Source organism: Aquarana catesbeiana, linkage group LG08 (assembly GCF_042186555.1).
Source record: "Aquarana catesbeiana isolate 2022-GZ linkage group LG08, ASM4218655v1, whole genome shotgun sequence".
Classification (NCBI taxonomy): domain Eukaryota; kingdom Metazoa; phylum Chordata; class Amphibia; order Anura; family Ranidae; genus Aquarana; species Aquarana catesbeiana.
The window spans coordinates 263,072,124-263,093,330 of record NC_133331.1 but is presented as its reverse complement, the minus strand read 5'-3'; the positions used below and the strand labels follow the sequence as shown (position 1 = coordinate 263,093,330).

The window sequence follows — 21,207 nt, the reverse complement described above, 5'->3', positions numbered from 1 at the left end:
CTGACAAGTACTTTGGAAGGAAGTTTATACTATGTGCCCAGGAGACAAACGCAGACCGTAAGAAGCATGGAGTAATGATAGCACTCCGAAACTCAGTTTCTTTTCAGTTACACCATGTAGATCCTGATCCCCAGGGTCAATATATCATTCTCTCATCCTCTTTCAATAAACCCCCTAGTCATAGTCAACGTCTATGCATCCAACACGCACCATAAAAGATTCTGTGACGGGAACCACTTGCCACCCCGATTAGGTGGTTCCTTCAGCCAAACAGTGCCTTCTGCCCTCCAAACCACTCTGAGCAGACCGAGAGCTAATACCAGTCTATTTTTACCCCAAACGTCGTACACAGACAAGATGTGAGGTGAACTCCAAAGGAAACACTGCTATTGAAACTCATATACATACTTTATACCCTGCAGGAGGATATTCCCCTCCTGATCATATTACCCTAACAATACAAACTGTAAACAGGAACACAATCAACATAGTGCTAATAGTATATTTTAGCTGTTTGGCTAAGTTAATTAAACAACTAGCCACCTGGGTGACTCAGTGCCCACAAAGACTATTCGGCACCAAGCCCCTCCACCCTGGATACAAAGTACATTACACATTATCATAAGTATAACCACATAACCAACCTACAATGGTTTAATAACAAGGTACAGTGGTCACAATTTCAATCGGCTCTGTAAGAGATAATCAGACAGAAACAATAGGTGACTTAATGCAAGGAATTCATTAAGGTAAAAAATGTTTAGACTTTACAACCCCTTTAAGGTAAAAAATGTTTAGGTGTCATGTAAGTAAAGAGGGGGTGAGGGGGCGATGCTGACACTAAAACACTTTTTACCTTAATGCAAGGAATGCATTAAGGCAAAAAAAATGTTTAGGTGTTAGCATCGCCCCCTCAGCCCCCTTTACTTACCTGAGACCCCTTTGGATCCTGCCCCGTGCACGTCCACAGATAATTTCTCCCCTCTTTTCCAGGTCTCGTTGGCTTTGCTGGGGCACACAGAGCCATTGGCTCCCAGTACTGTCAATCAGAGCCAGTGATGACGTACCAGGGGGTGGGGCAGAGCCCCTCTGTCTTTGTCAATGGACGCAGCAGAGGGACTCAGGTGCGAGCACACACGAGTACCCCCATGGGAAGCCGCTTCCCATGGGGGCACTGGACAGAGAGGAGGGGCCTGGAGCGCCACCTGCAGGGGGACCCAAAAAGAGGAGGTTCCTGGCAAAAAGAGAAGGTAAGTATAGACATTTTGGAAAAGTAAAATTTATTTAATTTTTTTTTTTTTAAATAACAAACCCTTTAATTAACCACTTCAGCCCCGGAAGAATTTACCCCCTTCCTGACCGGGCCATTTTTTGAGATAGGGCACCGCTTCAATTTTAGACAATTGTGCAGTCATGCAACGCTGTACTCAAACAAAATTGACATCCTTTTTTTCCCCACAAATAGAGCTTTCTTTTGGTGGTATTTGATCACGCACAAGGAGAAAGGCGCCTCTGGATGTAGATGTAAAAAGCAATTTATTAAAATCATATATACAGGCAACTCACATTTATGTAGTCATCAATAGGCATGTAGTGAGGTTAAAAACATCCATTGTGGGAGTAGTCATCAGATCGGTCAGAAGATCTCTTCCTGCTTGCTGGGCGTGTGGCTGTATATGCTGAACACTGCTAGATGGTAAAGCCAGCCGCGGTGGAGATGAAACTCAAATCAAGGCCAGGAGTGCAGATGGATGGCAGGCGAGGTGAGATGACGTCACTGGCAAGCGACGCATTTCATGAGCGGATGGGCTGCAATGACGTGCCATGCCCCCTGAACTGTATAGGTTCTGGACTCAGCTAAAAGTCAGGAGGAGTATTGCTCCACACAGAGATGAAGACAACTTGAAAATGAAACTACAATGTGTTTTTTTTTCTGAATGAAGATGGTTGATGAGTAGACCAAGCTGGGATACTGCGTACTGAGAAACCAAGCCATAGAGGAGGGAGCTAGTATAGCCTTGAGCTTGAGTGGGACGGAGGAGAAGGACGGAGCCAGAGCGGAAAGAAGGCTATACTAGCTCCCTCCTCTATGGCTTGGTTTCTCTGTTCGCAGTATCCCAGCTTGGTCTACTCATCAACCGAGAAACCAAGCCATGGAGGAGGGAGCTAGTATAGCCTTCTTTCCGCTCTGGCTCCGTCCTCCTCCTCCGTCCTGCTCAAGCTCAAGGCTATACTAGCTCCCTCCTCTATGGCTTGGTTTCTCAGTTCGCAGTATCCCAGCTTGGTCTACTCATCAACCATCTTCATTCAGAAAAAAAAAACAAATCGTAGTTTAATTTTCAAGTTGTCTTCATCTCTGTGTGGAGCAATACTCCTCCTGACTTTCAGCTGAGTCCAGAACCTATACAATTCAGGGGGCGTGGCACGTCATTGCAGCCCGTACGCTCATGAAACGCGTCGCTTTCCAGTGACGTCATCTCTCCTCGCCTGCCAACCATCTGTTTTTACCCTCACTACATGCCTATTGATGACTACATAAATGTGAGTTGCCTGTATATATGATTTTAATAAATTGCTTTTTACATCTCCTTGTGCTTTCTCTTAGATTTTTGGAACCTGGTTTCAGTTCTCCTTTGAAGGCAGCCCTGTATGTGGATTTTCCACCATCATCCCCTCTCCCCTTGTTTTTAATTATGGACCTTCATAGACTATGGACTAATTCCCCCTTTCCCTAAAAAATGTGTTGTTAAATCTACATATACTAGTATTTTATACATACTGTCTGCATATTATGGTTTTTTTATATTTCTCCAGATTTTGCGCCTTCACTTGTATACTGGTATTTGATCACCTCTGCGGTTTTTATTTTTTGCACTATAAACAAAAAATTTTACTTTTTGCTATAATAAATATCCCCCAAAAATATATAAAAAAAATACATTTCTTCCTCAGTTTAGGCCAATATGTATTCTTCTACAAATTGTTGGTAAATTAAAACGCAATAAGTGTATATTGATTGGTTTTAGCGTCAACAAAATAGGGGATAGATTTATGGCATTTTTATTATAATTCTTTTTTAATAGTAATGGCGGCAATGTGCGGTTTATATTGGGACTGCGACATTGCGGCGGACAGATCGGACACTTTTCACACTATTTTGGGACCATTGACATTTATACAGCGATCCGAGCCATAAATAGCCATTGATTACTGTATAAATGTCACTGGCAAAGAAGGGGTTAACACTAGGGGCTGATCAAGGGGTTAAATGTGTGTCCTAGGAAGTGATTCTAACTGTAGGGGGATGGGACTGCATGGGGAAGGAGACTGATTGTTGTTCATAAGTTGGAGGAACAACAGATCGCTCTCCTCACCCCTGACAGAACGGAGATCTGTCTGTTTACATTGACAGATCTCCATTCTGTCCTGCTCAGGAGCAATCACGGTTAGCCGATGGACATCGAGGCCGCCAGCCGCGTGCACATGCTCCTTTGTCACATGGCAGGTGCACGTGGCCTATACTCCTTAAAGCGCCCGAGGTACAGCTAAGGTGGATTCGCACAGGAGTGCCATTCTGCCCCTGCCAATCGAATGTGGGCGGTCGGCAAGTGGTTAACACAATTACCAATGGGACAAAGACACCTAGAAGGCACACTATGGGAGAGACCTCCTTACAATAAAACACATTTTAGCAGGAGACCCCAGACAGGTTGCTTTGAGCTGATGATATTAACATCTGCTCTGAGTCTCACAGTGTGAAGCAGTCATTTCTGTTTTGGGTCTAGAGACTCCAAATATGTATATGGGTCCTCCAGTTCCCAAAGTCTGTGTGTTTTGGGGAGACATGGACTTGAATCCAAAGTGACATTACTGCAAGGGTCCCCCAGGCACACGCCTCCCAAAGTGTAGTGCTCCCTTAAAAGCCAGGAACTATAGTGAGTAGACAAGAAGCTAGCCTGCAGTCCCCTCTAAAATCCTCTCTCACGATTGTGTCTGTCACAGATTCCATAAGTCCCTTATGAATAAACTCCAACGTTTCATCAGAGAATCTTATGCAAACATTTCAATAAAGTTACTGATCCCACATTTGACTCCTTTAATACACACAGAAAAATAACTACCACTCTCCCTTCCTTCCGTTACTTCCTTCACAGATCTTTATGATCATTGCCAGTGCCTTGATGATACAGAAGAGGACTATACCTTCTAATCCCATACTAAAAATCCTCAAAAATGTATCTTTTTTCTGGTCAACAAATATCTTCTACCATTTATCAGGGATACCCACATTGGATCTATCACATCTCCCGACCAAGTCCCAGGCAGCTTCTATCAAACTTTTAGTATCTTCAGGGAATGAACCCCAGTCTATTTGGAGGTAGGGATGAGCCGAACACCCTCCTGCTCAGTTTGCAGCAGAACATGCGAACAGGCAAAAAATTTGGCAGAACACACGAACACCATTAAAGTCTATGGGACACGAACATGAATAATCAAAAGTGCTAATTGTAAAGGCTTATATGCAAGTTATTGTCATAAAAAGTGTTTGGGGACCTGAGTCCTGTCCCAGGGGACATGTATCAATGCAACATTTTTTTTTTAAAACATCCGTTTTTTCTGGAGCAGTGTTTTTTTTAATGCTTAAAGTGAAACAATAAAAATAAAATATTCCCTAAATTATCATGCCTGGGGGGTGTCTATAATATGCCTGTAAAGTGGCGTATTTTTCCCGTGTTTAGAATAGTACCACAGCAAAATAACATTTCTAAAGGAAAAATTGTCATTTAAAACTGATCGCAGCTGCAATGAATTGTCGGGTCTCGGCAATATAGATACAGATAATTGAAAAAAAAAACATGGGATCCCCCCGTCCATTACCAGGCCATTTGGGTCTGGTATGAATATTAAGGGGAACCCTGAATCAAAATTTTAAAAAATATTGTATGGGGGTCCCCCTAAAATCCATACCAGGCCCTTCGGCTTTAATATGGAAATTAAGGGGAACCCGGCGCCAAATTAAAAAAAAATGGCGTAGGGGTCCCCCTCAAAATCCATACCAGACCCTTACCTGAGCACGGAACCTGGCAGGCCACAGGAAAAGAGGGGGGATGAGAGAGCACCCCCCTCCTGAACCGTACCAGGACACATGCCCTCAACATGGGGAGGGTGCTTTAGGATAGCCCCCCAAAGCACCTTGTCCCCATGTTGATGGGGACAAGGGCCTCATCCCCACAACCCTTGCCCGGTGGTTGTGGGGGTCCGTGGGTGGGGGGCTTATCGGAATCTGGAATCCCCCTTTAACAAGGGGACCCCCAGATCCCGGCCTCCCCCCTGTGTGAATTGGTAACGGGGTACAAATGTACCCCTAGCATTTCATAAAAAAGTGTCAAAATGGTGAAAAAGACAAAACACAGCTTGGGACACGTCCTTTATTAAAAAATAGAAAAAGAAATATGTCCCATGAAGTAAGTTAACGGCGCCAGATGGACCGAAACAGAAATTGGTCCATGGGAGGCTCCTGCTGTCTGACACGTCTTCGCTTTGACAGCTCTTATATAACTGAGGACGGGGCCACCCGGTGACATAACTGAGTGACCCGCCCTCCTCTGACACCACAATGACTTCTCCATGGCTTCCCCGTGGCGTCAGGGGGGCTAGGCCACCCGGTGACATATACGGGTGACACCGCCCCCTCTGACGCCACGGGGAAGCCATGGGGAAGTCCCTGTGGTGTCAGAGGGGGTGGGGCCACCCGGTGACGTAACCCGGCCCTCAGTTATATAAGAGCTGTCAAAGCGAAGATGCGTCAGATGGCGAACGCCTCCCATGGAGGCAGACCAGTCACGGCGGATTGGTCACTTCGTGGGACATCTTTATTTTATTTTTTTTTAATAAAGGACTTGTCCCAAGCTGTGTCTTGTCTTTTTTACCATTTTGACACTTTTTTTGTGAAATGGTAGGGGTACCCCATTACAAATTCACACAGGAGCATGTGGCCTGGTATGGTTCATGGTATTTAACGGCATTTTTTTTTTTTTACCAAAGACATGTAGAAGAATACATTTTGGCTTAAATTTATGACAAAATTTGATTTTATTGGATTTCTTTTAAAACAGAAAGTAGAAAATATTGTTTTCTTTTTAAATTTCTGCTCTTTTTTCGCTTATATAGCAAAAAATAAAAAAACTTTTTGGGAATTAATACCACCAAAATAAAGCTCTATTTGTGTGAACAAAATGATAAAATTTTCATTTGAGTACAGTGAGATCAGGACTTTGTGCAGGCCAGTCAAGTTCGTCCAACCCAAACTCACTTATCCATGTCTTTATGGACCTTGCTATATGCACTGGTGTACAGTCATGTTAGAACAGGAAGGGGCCATCCCCAAACTGTTCCCACAAAGTTGGGAGCAAGAAATTGTCCAAAATATCTTGGTGTGCTGATGCTTTAGAGTCCCCCTTACTGGAACTAAGGGGCCAAGCCCAACCCCTGAAAAACAACCCCACACCATAATCCTCCCTCCACCAAATGATTTGGACCAGTGCACAAAGCAAGGTCCATAAAGACATGGATGAGTGAGTTTGGGGTGGAGGAACTTGACTGGCCTGCACAGAGTCCTGACCTCAACCTGATAGAACACCTTTGGGATGAATTAGAGTGGGGACTGCAAGCCAGGCCTTTTCATCCAACATCAGTGCCTGACCTCACAAATGCACTTCTGGAAGAATGGTCAAACATTCCCATAGACACACTCCTAAACCTAATGGACAGTCCTCCCAGAAGAGTTGAAGCTGTTATAGCTGTCAGGGGTGGGCCAACTCAATTCTGAACCCTACAGACTAAGACTGGGATGCCATTAAAGTTCGTGTGTGTGTAAAGGCAGCCGTCCCAATAATTTTGGTAATATAGTGTGTGTATGAGATATATATATCAAATACTGAAAAGGGTGAGGTACATCACGCAGATGCACGTGCAAAGCAATCGGGCCTTCCCAGGGGCCATATATAGAGAAAAAGGAGAGGGATTGCTGCACAAATAGAATGTTTATTCAAAACAATTAGAAAAAAAGTTACATACTTTCCATGTTATGCAAGGTGACAGTTTCGCTAAGACGATAACTCCCTTCTTCAGACCAAAAGCATAAATGATATCAAGATACAAGTTCATTACATATATTCACAATAATCATCTGGAACCAATTAATTAATCATTCACTAAATAATCATAAACATAGAAATTAGCATAATGATTGGAACGACAGACCCATCAGGTGTAATGCGTTCCCCACACATCATGAAGATACCAGGAAAAGGCACCTATTATCAAAAAAGTAGAAAAATACACATATACTGGATGTATGCACTGAATTCTGAACCAAACATATAATCGAAAAAAAAAAAAAATACTACAACTTATTACAAACAAAAACTAAATAAGTAAAAATAAGTAAAAAAAAAAATATAAATAAAAATAAAAACGAAAATAATAAAAATTAAAATAAAAGAAAATGAAAAATACAAATAAATAGCCGAATACACACATGTATTACATCATTACAAAAATAAATATAGATCAAAATCACAGTTTAACCCTTTTGGGCTCAAAGTGTCTAAACAGTGTATCTTCTTGTTTTTTAAAGCAAGTTCTCTCTATTCCCACCTCGTCGATTGCGTGGTATACCATCAATGACCATATACTTTAACTGTGATGCATGATGTCCCTTTTCCAAAAAAATGTCTTGCCAATAGCAATTTGTCAAGTTTGTCTCTAACAGAGGATTAAAGAGAGGATTGCATGACACAGAATATTTATGTGGGGGAGACTACTCAGAATATTTGAGTAATCTCCCCCACATAGAAGAACCCGTATGGGCACTTAATGATATACACCCCATAAGAAGATTGACATGTGCAATGATCTTTTATCGCTATACTATAACCTTTATCTGGATGGGAAAAAGATTTTCCCTTTATCATATTGGTACAATGAATACAACTTAAACAAGGATAAGAACCCTTATTACATGGACCTAAAAATGTAATTGGTGCAGTCTGCGATCATGTATGGTCCTTCCTTGGCAGTAAGAAGTTAAAGGAAGAGCATAAAATTCTGTAACTAATGGGTAATTTTTAGACCAGTGTTTTTTTAACTATATTAAATAGACTATTAGAAAAAAGATGAACTTGGGAAATGAAGGGTATCCTACGACTAGGGATGGGCCGAAGGGACCCCTGTTCGGTTCGGACCAGAACTTCCGAACAACGCGAACGTTCGGACCCGAACAACGAACCCAATTAAAGTCAATAGGACCCGAATGTCAAATATCAAAAGTGCCTATTTTGATGGCTTAAATGCAAGTATTTAGGCATACAATGGTTATAGGGGTCCGGGTCCTGCGCTGGGGGACATGGATCAATAAAAAAAAGTTTGTGAAAAATGTCATTTTTAAATGAGCAGTGATTTTTTGATTTTTAAAGTTAAAGCCTAAAAATGAAAAATTCCTTCTAATATAGTGCCAGGGGGGGTCCCCTTAGTCTAACTGTAAGGTGGCAGATCTGTACCATGTCTAGAATCTGCTGCAGTAATAATTGAATTTAGAAAGGTAAAAAAAAAATGACATTTTTCCTGCAAGCTGCCTTTATTTTGCTCAGCAACAGCTGGGGAGACAGTGTGTATGATGAGGCCACAATGTAGTGCACTGGGAACAAGATTAGAGATTTTTTGGATACATTCTGGTGTCACTGTGACTTTGGATAGAAGTAACGCGTGCGTTAAAATTGGTCTTTGGGTGTCGGTGGTGCCTTCCCACCTTAAGAGGTACTCTTGATGAAAGCAAGAATTTGCCTTGCTGTAAAAAATTGCAATGATATGCACCTGTCAGACAGGTGTAGGAAAATTGGTCTTTGGGTGTTAATTGTGCCCATGAAACCTATACCAAAAACATTCTTGCAGATGAAATGATTGAACACCCTCAAAGCTAGGCAGCCTCGAAGTCCTGCAGAGATTCCACATCCCAAAAAGACTTAATCAGTGACATCGGCATCAGGGGCTTCATAGCTGGTAATCCAGAACTGATTTATTTTTATAAAAGTCAAATGGTCCACAGAGTCTGTGAATAGACGCGTTCTATGATCAGTAACAAAACCTCCTGCAGCACTGAATGCCCGTTCTGAAAGCACACTGGATGCAGGGCAGCCCAACAATAGCATACTGGGCAAGTTCTGGCCGGTGGTCTATTCTCATGACCCAGTAAGCCAGTGGATCGTCAGCTGGAAAGCTCTCCATCTCTGTTTTGGCCCCGAGGTAATCATCCACCATGTGATGCAGACGCTGCCGATGGGATGTGGAAGCTGACAGCCCTGGGTGGCAAGGACTAAAAAAATTCTGAAATGCCTCAATTAGATGGATGCCTTCTCCAACGCTCCTTTCTTGACCAACAGAAGTCTCAAAACGGCATTTTCCACCACACTGTAACCTACTAGAGTTAGGAAAAACGTTCAATAAAATCCTCTTTAATGTGTCCTCAAGAGATTTTATCCTCTGAACTCATTCCGTCCCCACAGAGAGTGCAGAGACCTTCCCCTTATAACGGTGGTCAAGGAGGATTGCCAACCAGTAATCATCCTTCTCCTTTATGCCACGTATTCTTGGGTCCTTTTGCAGGCTTTGAAGCATGAGGTTGCCCGTGCGCCTCAAATTAGTAGAAGCTTGAGAAGCAGACTCAACGCGGTCACTCAGGATGACAGCATCTGGAACTTCCTTCCAGCCATGTACTACTCCCAAGGGTCCTGGGGTTGCAAAGCCATCGCTTACAGATTGGCGCATGTCTTCCTCTTCTTCAAAGCCTATGAAAGTGCCAGAATCCTCCTGTGTGTTCTGTGACATAGGAATGATGGTGTCTGCATAAAGTGGGCCTTGAGAGGAAAGGAAGTCCTCCTCTTCCTCCTGCTGCTCTGCCTCCAGTGCCCTGTCCATAATGCCACGCAGAGTCTGCTCCAGCAGAAACACAACAGGGATTGTGTCACTGATACATGCACTGTCACCGCTCACCATCCTTGTGGCCTCCTCAAATGGTGACAATACAGTGCATTAATCCTTAATGATCAGCCATTGGCATGGGGAAAAAAAGCCAAGGCGGCCTGAGCCTGTTGTCGTGCCGTACTGACACAAGTACTTGTTGACGGCCCTCACAAATTAGGCGGTTTACGGGCAGGTGGAATTCCGGCTGAATTTCAGCCAACGGGGCACTGGCTGTGTTTGACCGCCTGAAATGGCTACAGACTCTTCTGGCCTGCTTTAGTACATCTTGCAAACCTAGGTATGTACTTAGGAAATGCTGCACCATCAAATTGAGGACATGTGCCAGGCATGACACATGTGTCAACTTTCCCTGTCTAAGGGTGGACAGGAGGTTTGAGCCATTATCAGACACCACCATTCCTGGATCCAGCTTGCGTGGTGTGAACCACCTGTGGGCCTGTCCTTGCAGAGCTGCAAGAATCTCTGCTCTGGTGTGGTTCCTGTCCACTAAACACACCAGCTGAAGCACTGTATGGCACCTTTTAGCCTGACTCTGGGAAAAGCCCTTTGAACGCTTAGGGGGTACCTGATGTTCATAAGACAATTCTGCAGAGGAGGGCATGGAGGAGGGGGTAGAGCTCACAGGTCTGGCATCATCACCACCAGCTGTATGGAAACGTGGGGGCACAACAAGCTGCAGCACTGAGCCCTGTCCTGCATCCTTTCGAGTTGCAAGCAGCGTTACCCAGTGTGCTGTGAACGAAATATATCGTCCCTGCTAATGCTTGCTGGACCATGTGTCAACAGTAAGGTGGATTTTACGGCTGACTGCCTTGCCCAACGATGCCAGAACATTCCCTTCCACATGATGGTAGAGAGATGGAACAGCCTTACGTGAAAAGTAGTATCGACTGAGAACCTGCCATTGTGGTACAGCACGTTGTGCGAATTCACAGAAGGGGGCAGAATCCACCAGGCTGGAAGGCAGAAGTTGGAGAGCCAACAGCTTTGACAAGCTTGCATTCAGGCGCTGAGCATGTGGGTGGCAGGGACTGTATTTTTTTTTTGCTGCAGACGATGGGGCAGAGAAATTTGCCGGCTACAGTCTACAGCTGGTGATGTGCTGCTGGTAGATGAGCTGCTAGGACCTTGGACACCCTGTGCTATACCATCATCCCTGTCAGTGGAGGCTGCTGAAAGGTAATGACTCGGTATCACAGGGGCAGACTGAAGTGGGTAAGGAGGAAGAGGAGGAGGGACAGATTTGTGCCCCTTTTGTGTGGCTTTTAGGTGCTCTTGCCAATGGGCTAAGTGGTTGGACGTTAAATGCCTTGTTAGGCATGTGGTACCCAAATGGTTGGTGTTTTTGCCTTGTTTGATGTGCCTGTGACACAGTTTGCAGATAGCAACAGTGCGATCTGCTGCAGTTGTGCTGAAAAAGGCCCAGACAGCTGAGCTGTGGGGAGTGGGCCGGGAGATAACAGCTGCAGAATGTGATGGAATAGGGTGGCTGCTTTCTACTCTTTCTTGATGCAGACCTCCTTTGGGTTGTGCCGCCTCACCTTCAGTTTCCTCCTCTGCTCTATCTGGCACCCAAGTCGCATCAGTGACCTCATCATCATCATCTCCATCTCCTCCATCTTCATCATTACCACTGGAGACAACTTGGTAATACGCTTCGGCTTGGGGAACATGAATGCCAATTTGTCTACCAGTGTTCCTCCCTCTCTCTAGGATCATGTTCCTGTCATCCTCAACCTCAAAACCAGCATCTGAATGCAGTAATGGCTGGGCATCATCAAGGAGCAAGTGGCTGATGATGTGGTCAAATAACTCAGCTGATTCCTCAATGGCTGATGTTGGGGCTATGGCAGGAATAGATGTGGACTAAGAGGCAGGTTTATCCACTCTGGCAACTGCAGGGGACTGCACACTTGTCTCTGCTTGTGTGACAGAGGATGAGGAGGATGAGGAAGGTTTAGTAAGTCAGTCCACCACATCCTCTGCATGCTGTGGCTTGATAGCACGGGCAAACTCACTAAACAGAGGAAATGATGCCCTGCCTGAGGACTGACCACCACGTCCACCTTTGCATGTGGACACATTTGTTACTGGCCCCCTTACAGTCCCAAGGGAACGTCTGCCTCTTCTTGTTGTTCTCCCAGACATTATTGGGAGGGAAGGGCGGTGCTTATAAGAAAATGTAAAGGAGAAGTTGAAATCTGCACGTAGATGCACTTTAATCAATTTAAAGAGGTGTTTGGTGCCATTTAATTTGAGTACTCACACTACACAGACACACTCCACGGATACAATATAATATACTGCAATATAATGCGCCAAACATACAGTGATGCACAGAACTATATGGTGTTAAACTGGCAGTAATGCACAAAACTTTATGGCGTTAAACTTGTAGTAATGCACGCAAAACTATATGGCGTTAAACTGGCAGTAACGCACGCAAAACTATATGGCTTTAAACTGGCAGTTACGCATGCAAAACTATATGGCGTTAAACTGGCAGTAACGCACGCAAAACGATATGGCATTAAACTGGCAGTAACGCACAAAACTATATGGTGTTAAACTTGTAGTAATGCACACAGAACTATATGGCGTTAAACTGGCAGTAACACACGCAATACGATATGGCAATAAACTGGCAGTAACACAATCAAATAGACGTGTTCAACCGTCCGTAACTACACTGAAGCTATCTGAACTGTCCCTAATCTAGCTATATACTAATGTCAAGATTACTGACACTGTCTCACTACACTATACTGAAACTATCTGAGCTGTCCCTACTCTAGCTGCACACTATCAAAATCTGATTGATGGTCCTCCTCACTACACTCACACTATCCCTAGACTGACACTAAACTAAAATTCTAAACTGACAATTGAAGTAAAATAGCACAGTATAACACACTAACTAATAGCACTGAACAGAGCCCTGTTATATCTCTCTCCACGCCAAAATCACACTGAAAATGGCTGCCAATGAAAGAATACTTTGATACTGTGGGGCGGGAATGAGCCATGATTGAATAAAGTCATGATGACAGTGTCCAATCATGACTCTGACAGTGCTCTGTGCCCTGATTGGCTGAAGCTTTCACTGCTTCAGCCAATCAGGGCTTGCAATGCACTGTTTAACGCCACAATGCATTGTGGTCGGTTCGGGGGGCCGAACAAATGGTCAAACGACCCGTTTGTTTGGCTGTTAGCCGAACGTCCGAACAACGAAAGTTCGGCCCAAACTAATGCTCGGGTCGAATCGTTCGCCCATCCCTACCTACGACCCACAGTGTTCACTTTTTTACAATGCAAATCATGTTGTGCTCCTTTAACAACCTCTTTAGGATAACCCCGCTGTCGGAGTCTACCCTCCGTCTCATTCAATCTCATCTCACGAGTCTCAGTGTCACCCACGATCCTTGATATACGTGTCAATTGACTCTGAGGGATCAATTTAAATACCCCAGGAGGGTGAAAATAATGGTGGAATAATGCAGTAGTTGATTTGATCAGTGGGCTTTCTATACAAATCGCTGAAAATACAGTGCCTTGCAAAAGTATTCACCCCCCTTGGCATTTTTCGTGTTCTGTTGCCTCACAACCTGGAATTAACATGGATTGTTTGAACTATTCACCCCGCTAAAGTCAATACTTTGTAGAGCCACCTTTTGCGGCTATCACAACTCCAAGTCGGATAAGTCTCTATGAGCTTGCCACATCTTACCACTGGGATTTTTGCCCATTCCTCTTTGCAAAACTGCTCCAGCTCCTTCAAGTTGGATGGTTTGCGCTTGTGGACAGCAATCTTTAAGTCTGACCACATATTTTCTATTGGATTGAGGTCTGGGCTTTGACTAGGCCATTTAAACACATTTACTTGTTTCCAGTGGCGGCTGGTGAAGTTTTAGGATGGGGGGGCGCCAGACCCCGCCCTTCCTTTTTGACCCCTTCCACTTGGTGAAAATGGGCGTGGTTTCAGCGAAATAGTGGGTGTGGCTCTAAGGTGGTGTGGTTAGCGTCTGAGATGAACGAGGGATGGAGGGAGAGGGAGAGAGGGATGAAGGGACAGCAGACCCAGATCCTACACAACAATAGAAATGTGTATTCTAGAAAGTTTAACAATCAGCAGATAAATATATTCCAAACACCTGGTGTTAGCACTTCAATCATCCCGGCACCATGGTTATTATGGTGTCAGGATGATTGAAGCGCATTATTTCTATCATTACAATGTAATATAAAATTAAATCATTCAACTCACCATAATGCAGAATCAGCGGGAGCCCTGAGTGTGTCACCTGCCACGTTGCCTGCCACCAGATGCCATCAGGTGTCCCCAGCGGAGTCTGTCCTTACATGCAGCCTCTGTCACACCAAATGCAGACTCCTGTGTCCCCCAAATGCAGCCTCCTGTGTCCCCCAAATGCAGCATGTGTCCCTTAAATGCAGCCTCCTGTGCCCCCCAAATGCAGCATGTGTCCCTCAAATGCAGCCTCCTGTGCCCCCCAAATGCAGCATGTGTCCCTCAAATGCAGCCTCCTGTGCCCCCCAAATGCAGCCGCCTGTGTCCTCCAAATGCAGCCTCCTGTGTCCCCCAAATGCAGCATGTGTCCCTCAAATGCAGCCTCCTGTGTCCCCCAAATGCAGCCTCCTGTGTCCCCCAAATGCAGCCTCATGTGTCCCTTAAATGCAGCCTCCTGTGTCCCCCAAATGCAGCATGTGTCCCCCAAATGCAGCCTCCTGTGTCCCCCAAATGCAGCCTCCTGTGTCCCTTAAATGCAGCCTCCTGTGTCCCCCAAATGCAGCCGCATGTGTCCCCCAAATGCAGCCACCTGTGTCCCCCAAATGCAGCCGCCTGTGTCCCCCAAATGCAGCCTCCTGTGTCCCTTAAATGCAGCATGTGTCCCTTAAATGCAGCCTCCTGTGTCCCCCAAATGCAGCCTCATGTGTCCCTTAAATGCAGCATGTGTCCCTTAATTGCAGCCTCCTATGTCCCCCAAATGCAGCCTCCTGTGTCCCCCAAATGCAGCCTTGCCTGTGTCACATCGAACCCCCCCGGTAGCACAGCGGTACTACTTACCTTGCTGTGTGGTGTCCTCTCCTGTCCTGTGGTGTCCTGTTCCACAGCAGCGATAAAGAGGTCCGTCCGTTCCTCTCATAGTACTTCCTGTTTCCTTTCTCCCAGGCGCAATGGGAGAATGAAACAGGAAGTGACATCAAACTGAGATGTCAATCAAACCGCCCGGCCGTAGTAATATATTACTACAAGCGCCGGGCAGACGTGGCGCTTCCCATAAGTGCACTGTGTCCGGCGTCACCACAGTGCACTTAAGGCCCTTTTTTTTTGTATTTTTTTTTAAAGGGCCAGTATTTTTTTTTTTACATTTTTTTTTTGACTGCCTGGAGGAGGGGGGGGGGGGGCAACTCCCATGAACCCCCTATGGACGGGCCGCCACTGATGTTTCCCCTTAAACCACTCAAGTGTTGCTTTAGCAGTGTGTTTGGGGTCATTGTCCTGCTGGAAGGTGAACCTCCGTCCTAGCCTCAAATCACACACAGAGTGCTACAGGTTTTGCTCAAGAATATCCCTGTATTTAGCACCATCCATCTTTCCCTCAACCCCAGTCCCGACTGCTGAAAAACATCCCCACAGCATGATGCTGCCACCACCTTGTTTCACTGTGGGAAATGGTGTTCTTTGGGTGATGTGATGTGTTGGGTTTGCACCAGACATAGCGTTTTTTTGATGGCCAAAAAGTCCAATTTTAGTCTCATCAGACCAGAGCACCTTCCTCCATACATTTTGTGAGTCTCCCACATGCCTTTTCGCAAACTCAAAATGTGCCATTTTGTTTTTTGCTGAAAGTAATGGCTTTCTTCTGGCCACTCTGCCATAAAGCCCAACTCTTTGGAGCTTATTTGTCGTCCTATGTACAGATACTCCAGTCTCTGCTGTGGAACTTTGCAGCTCCTCCAGGGTTACCTTAGGTCTTAGGCATTTCCTTTTTCTATCATCTAATCCTCAAACATGCTTCCCAAAATAAATTACAGGTAGATTTGATGACCTTTTGGGAAGACCTCCTCCATTTCTCAATTCCTACCACCCAATGGTACTCAACATTTGCAAAACTGTGACCATTTTCTAAATGCCTCTCACATAGGGAATCACTCCAAAAAATATTCCATAGGTGGTATTACAATACCTCCTGACTGGCCTCCATTTTCACAAATCAATTGCCATACTGTTGGCGCAACTCTGGTTAATGTGGCACCCCTGTACTACACCTGGTGGACTTGCCTGGCTCTCATTACATTCGTGAGTTCAATGGCTCTGTCACCCACATCCCTTTTCTTATTTTCTCATGCCTAGCCCTACTTGGAGTGGGAATAACCGACATGCCTAAACCCTTGCAAGCATTTACCACACATGTCCTCATAGCAGCCCTACTGGCTATATCAAGGAGATGAGAATCTACAAACCCACTACACCTCCAGGACGTTATCCAAATTCTTAATGATCATTTTCTAATGGAGCACTCATTTGCCAAGGTCCAACCTAAACTCCACAGATTTATGAGACACTGGGCCTAACAATAGCAGAATGGCTTCCCCCAAGTGAAATGCTCTGAACCACTGGTCTCTGGAAGGTTTGGATAAAGGGGAATCTCAAACCCCACTACCTTCCACACTCCCTCCCACCATCCCCAGCATGACTTTCTACACTTATCCTTGTCCTAACATTATGCCCTGTAATTTGTTTACCTTGTTCCATTTGTTACCTGTCATATTGTATGCTAGAGGTATCTTTAATTTATTTTATTTGTTTTTTTGTCATTGCGACATTGCAACATATCACCACTGGCCTTTGCAACCATCCTGCATGGGATATTGCAATTGCTAAATTAACTTTGTTTTTTCTATATGTTGACATACACTCACTGGCCCCTTTATTAGGTACACCTTGCTAGTACAGAGTTTGACCCCCTTTCAGAACTGCCTTAATTCTTCATGGCACAGATTCAACAAGGTGTTGGAAACATTCCTTAGAGATTTTGGTCCATATTGACATGATAGCATCACGCAGTTGCTCCAGATTTGTCGGCATCACATCCATGATGCAAATCTCCCATTTAATCACATCCCAAAGGTGCTCTATTGTATTGGAGTACAGTGACTTCATTGTCCATGTTCTAGAAACCAGTGGTGAGATGATTTGAGCTTTGTGACATGGCACATTATCCTGCTGGAAGTAGCCATCAGTAGATGAGTATGCTGTAATCATAAAGGGGTGGACATGGTTAGAAACAATACTCAGGTATCTAGCTTTTAATTGGGCCCCTTCATACCAATTGAGCATCAAAGTGTGCCATTAAATATCCCCCACACTATAACACCACCAGCCTGAGCCGCTAATACAAGGCAGGATGGATCCATGTTTTCATGTTGTTTACGCCAAATTCTGACCCCACCATCTGAATGTTGCAGCTGAAATTAAGACTCATTAGACCAAGCAACAATTCTCCAATCTTCTATTGTCCAATTTTGGTGAGCCTGTGCAAATTGTAGCCTCAGTTTCTGGTTCTTACTTGGCAGGAGTGGCACCTGGTGTGGTCATCTGCTTCAATGTTCAATGTGTTGTGCATTCAGAGATAGTATTCTGCAAACCTTGGTTGTAATGAGTGGTTATTTGAGTTACTGTTGCTTTTCTATCATCTCAAACCAGTCTGCCCATTCTCCTCTGACCCCTAACATCAACAAGGCATTTTTGTAAACTGCTGCTCACTGGATATTTTCTCTTTTTTGGCCCATTTTCTGTAAACCCTAGAGATGGCTGTGCGTGAAAATTCCAGTAGATCAGCAGTTTTTGAAATACTCAGACCAGCACGTCTGGCACCAACAACCATGCCATGTTCAAAGTCATTTAAATCTCCTTTCTTCCCCATTTTGATGCTCGGTTTGAACTTCAGCAAGTCGTTTTCACCACATTTAGATGCCTAAATGCATTGCGTTTCTGCCATGTCATTGGCTGATTAGCAATTTGTGTTACCAAGCAATTGAACAGGTGTACCTAATAAAGTTCCTAGTGAGTGTATATTTTTTACATTTTTAGGTCCTTTGATGTTATTGCTGTTTTGGTGGGGAGGGTCATAGGGTGGTGGCTGTAAGTGGGGGTGTAGTGGTATGGCGGATGGGGAGGGGGTGGTAAGGTGGTGTGTGTTTTCAAAAGGCAGTGGAACCAGATGTTGGAGGAGGGAGAGAGAAGAGGCAAGTAGACCAGACTCTGGAGGAAGGGGAAAGATGGTGTAATAAGACTGGAATGTGAAAGCAGTCTTTATTGTTCCTAAATAAAGGGAACAAAAAACAGCTTTCTTCAGCAAAGCAAACACAAACAGTCCCTATTCTGGTACAGTCAGGTCCATAAATATTGGGACATTGATACAATTCTAATCTTTTTGGTTCTATACACCACCACAAAGGATTTGAAACAAAACGAACAAGATGTGCTTTAACTGCAGACTTTTAGTTTTAATTTGAGGGCATTTACATCCAAATCAGGTAAACAGTGTAGGAATAACAACAGTTTGTATATGTGCCTCCCACTTTTTAAGGGACCAAAAGTAATGGGTCAATTGGCTGCTCAGCTCTTCCATGGCCAGGTGTTTGTTATTTCCTCATTATCCCATTTAAAAGGAGCAGATAAAAGGTCCAGAGTTCATTTCAAGTGTGCTATTTGGATCTCATATTGAGAGTTGACAGCAACAGATTCCAAATGCAAAGAGCTGTCACTGTCAGTGAAGCAAGCCATCATTAGGCTGAAAAAACAAAACAAACCCATCAGAGAGATAGCAAAAACATTAGGTGTGGCCAAATCAACTGTTTGGAACATCCTTAAAAAAGAAAGAATGCACCGGTGAGCTCAGCAACACCAAAAGACCCGGAAAACCACCGAAAACAACTGTGGTGAATGACCGAAGAATTCTTTCCCTGGTGAAGAAAATACCCTTCACAACAGTTGGCCAGATCAAGAACACTCTCCAGGAGGTAGGTGTATGTGTGTCAAAGTCAACAATCAAGAGAAGACTTCACCAGAGTGAATACAGAGGGTTCACCAAAAGATGTAAACCATTGGTGAGCCTCAAAAACAGTAAGGCCAGATTAGAGTCTGCCAAACAACATCTAAAAAAGCCTTCACAGTTCTGGAACAACATCCTATGGACAGATGAGACCAAGATCAACTTGTACCAGAGTGATGGGAAGAGAAGAGTATGGAGTAGGAAAGGAACTGCTCCTGATCCAAAGCATACCACCTCATCAGTGAAGCATGGTGGTGGTAGTGTCATGGCGTGGGCATGTATGGCTGCCAATGGAACTGGTTCTCTTGTATTTATTGATGATGTGACTGCTGACAAAAGCAGCAGGATGAATTCTGAAGCGTTTCGGGCAATATTATCTGCTCATATTCAGCAAAATGCTTCAGAACTCATTGGACGGCGCTTCACAGTGCAGATGGACAATGACCCGAAGCTTAGTGGGAAAGCAACCAAAGAGTTTTTTAAAGGAAAGAAGTGGAATGTTATGCAATGGCCAAGTCAATCACCTGACCTGAATCCGATTGAGCATGCATTTCATTTGCTGAAGACAAAACTGAAGGGAAAATGCCCCAAGAACAAGCAGGAACTGAAGACAGTTGCAGTAGAGGCCTGGAAGAGCATCACCAGGGATGAAACCCAGCGTCTGGTGATGTCTATGCTTTCCAGACTTCAGGCTGTAATTGACTGCAAAGGATTTGCAACCAAGTATTAAAAAGTGAAAGTTTGATGGATGATTGTTAATCTGTCCCATTAGTTCTGGTCCCTTAAAAAGTGGGAGGCACATATACAAACTGTTGTAATTCCTACACCGTTCACCTGATTTGGATGTAAATACCCTCAAATTATAGCTGAAAGTCTGCAGTTAAAGGACATCTTGTTTGTTTCATTTCAAATCCATTGTGGTGGTGTATAGAGCCAAAAAGATTAGAATTGTGTCGATGTTCCAGTATTTATGTACCTGACTGTATATTGCAAACAAGATTACAGCTCATCGCTGGTATAACAATCCCACGACTGAGCCAAGGTTCCTGACTGCTGAACTCCTGTGGCTATTCCTGTACCCTGAAGCAGACACACTATAATATAAATACACAAAATACAGGCATTACTCAAGGCATCCGATAGGTGGCATCCTTCTGATGGAAGATTGTGTAACACAGGCATTACTCAAGGTATGTTTTTGATTTACGGGTAATTACAGATTTTTTTTTAATCAGATTTTTTTGCTTTTTATCAAATTTATTTTAATAAAATGCTGTCTAAATATAGTTTTCCATTTAAAGCGGAGTTCCACACAAAAATGGAACTTCCGCTTTTCGGAACCCTCCCCCCCTCCGGTGTCACATTTGGCACCTTTCAGGGGGGAGGGGGGTGCAGATACCTGTCTAAGACAGGTATTTGCACCCACTTCCGGCATAGACTCCCATGGGAGTCTACGCCTCTTCTCGTCCCCACCGCGCTGTCTCCTGGGAACACACAGCTCCCAGGAGAGAGCGGGGACCACTTGGGAGGCGCAGCGCGACTCGCATATGCGCAGTAGGGAACCGGGAAGTGAAGCCACAACGCTTCACTTCCTGATTCCCTCACCTAGGATGGTGGCGGCAGCTGCCGAGAACTGAGCGGGTTCTCGGCGTCCCCTGCCGACATCGCTGGACCCTGGGATAGGTAAGTGGCCATGTATTAAAAGTCAGCAGCTGCAGTATTTGTAGCTGCTGGCTTTTAATATTTTTTTTTTGGGCGGTGTGGGTGAACCCCCGCTTTAAGATACATTAATAATTTAGTTTTTTTCAGCATGAAATGGAGCTTAGTTATGTAGCATGAGGCTGTATATTCTGCAATATTTGCATTTTTGGTAAACTCATTCAATGAATCCAAGCTCTGCAAGCTGAGATAACATGCACTACATTGATGCATTCACACAATTTCACAGTAACCATGAGCTAAAACAAAGTTCAGGAATATTTCTTTATTCTATTGTTTTGTAAATCTATGTACACTACAAACTGTATGATTGAATTGGTTCTGATATCGCAGTTTTACTAACATGACAGCTTATTATTCTAAATAGGAA

At 44.3% G+C, this 21,207-nt stretch overlaps 1 protein-coding gene across 2 annotated transcripts in view; it reads left to right on the top strand.

Annotated features, from left to right (window-relative positions):
• The window catches only part of LOC141106396 (membrane-spanning 4-domains subfamily A member 6C-like), a 125,977-nt gene that overhangs the window by 53,509 nt on the left and 51,261 nt on the right, over positions 1 to 21,207 (top strand). The window lies entirely within an intron of this gene.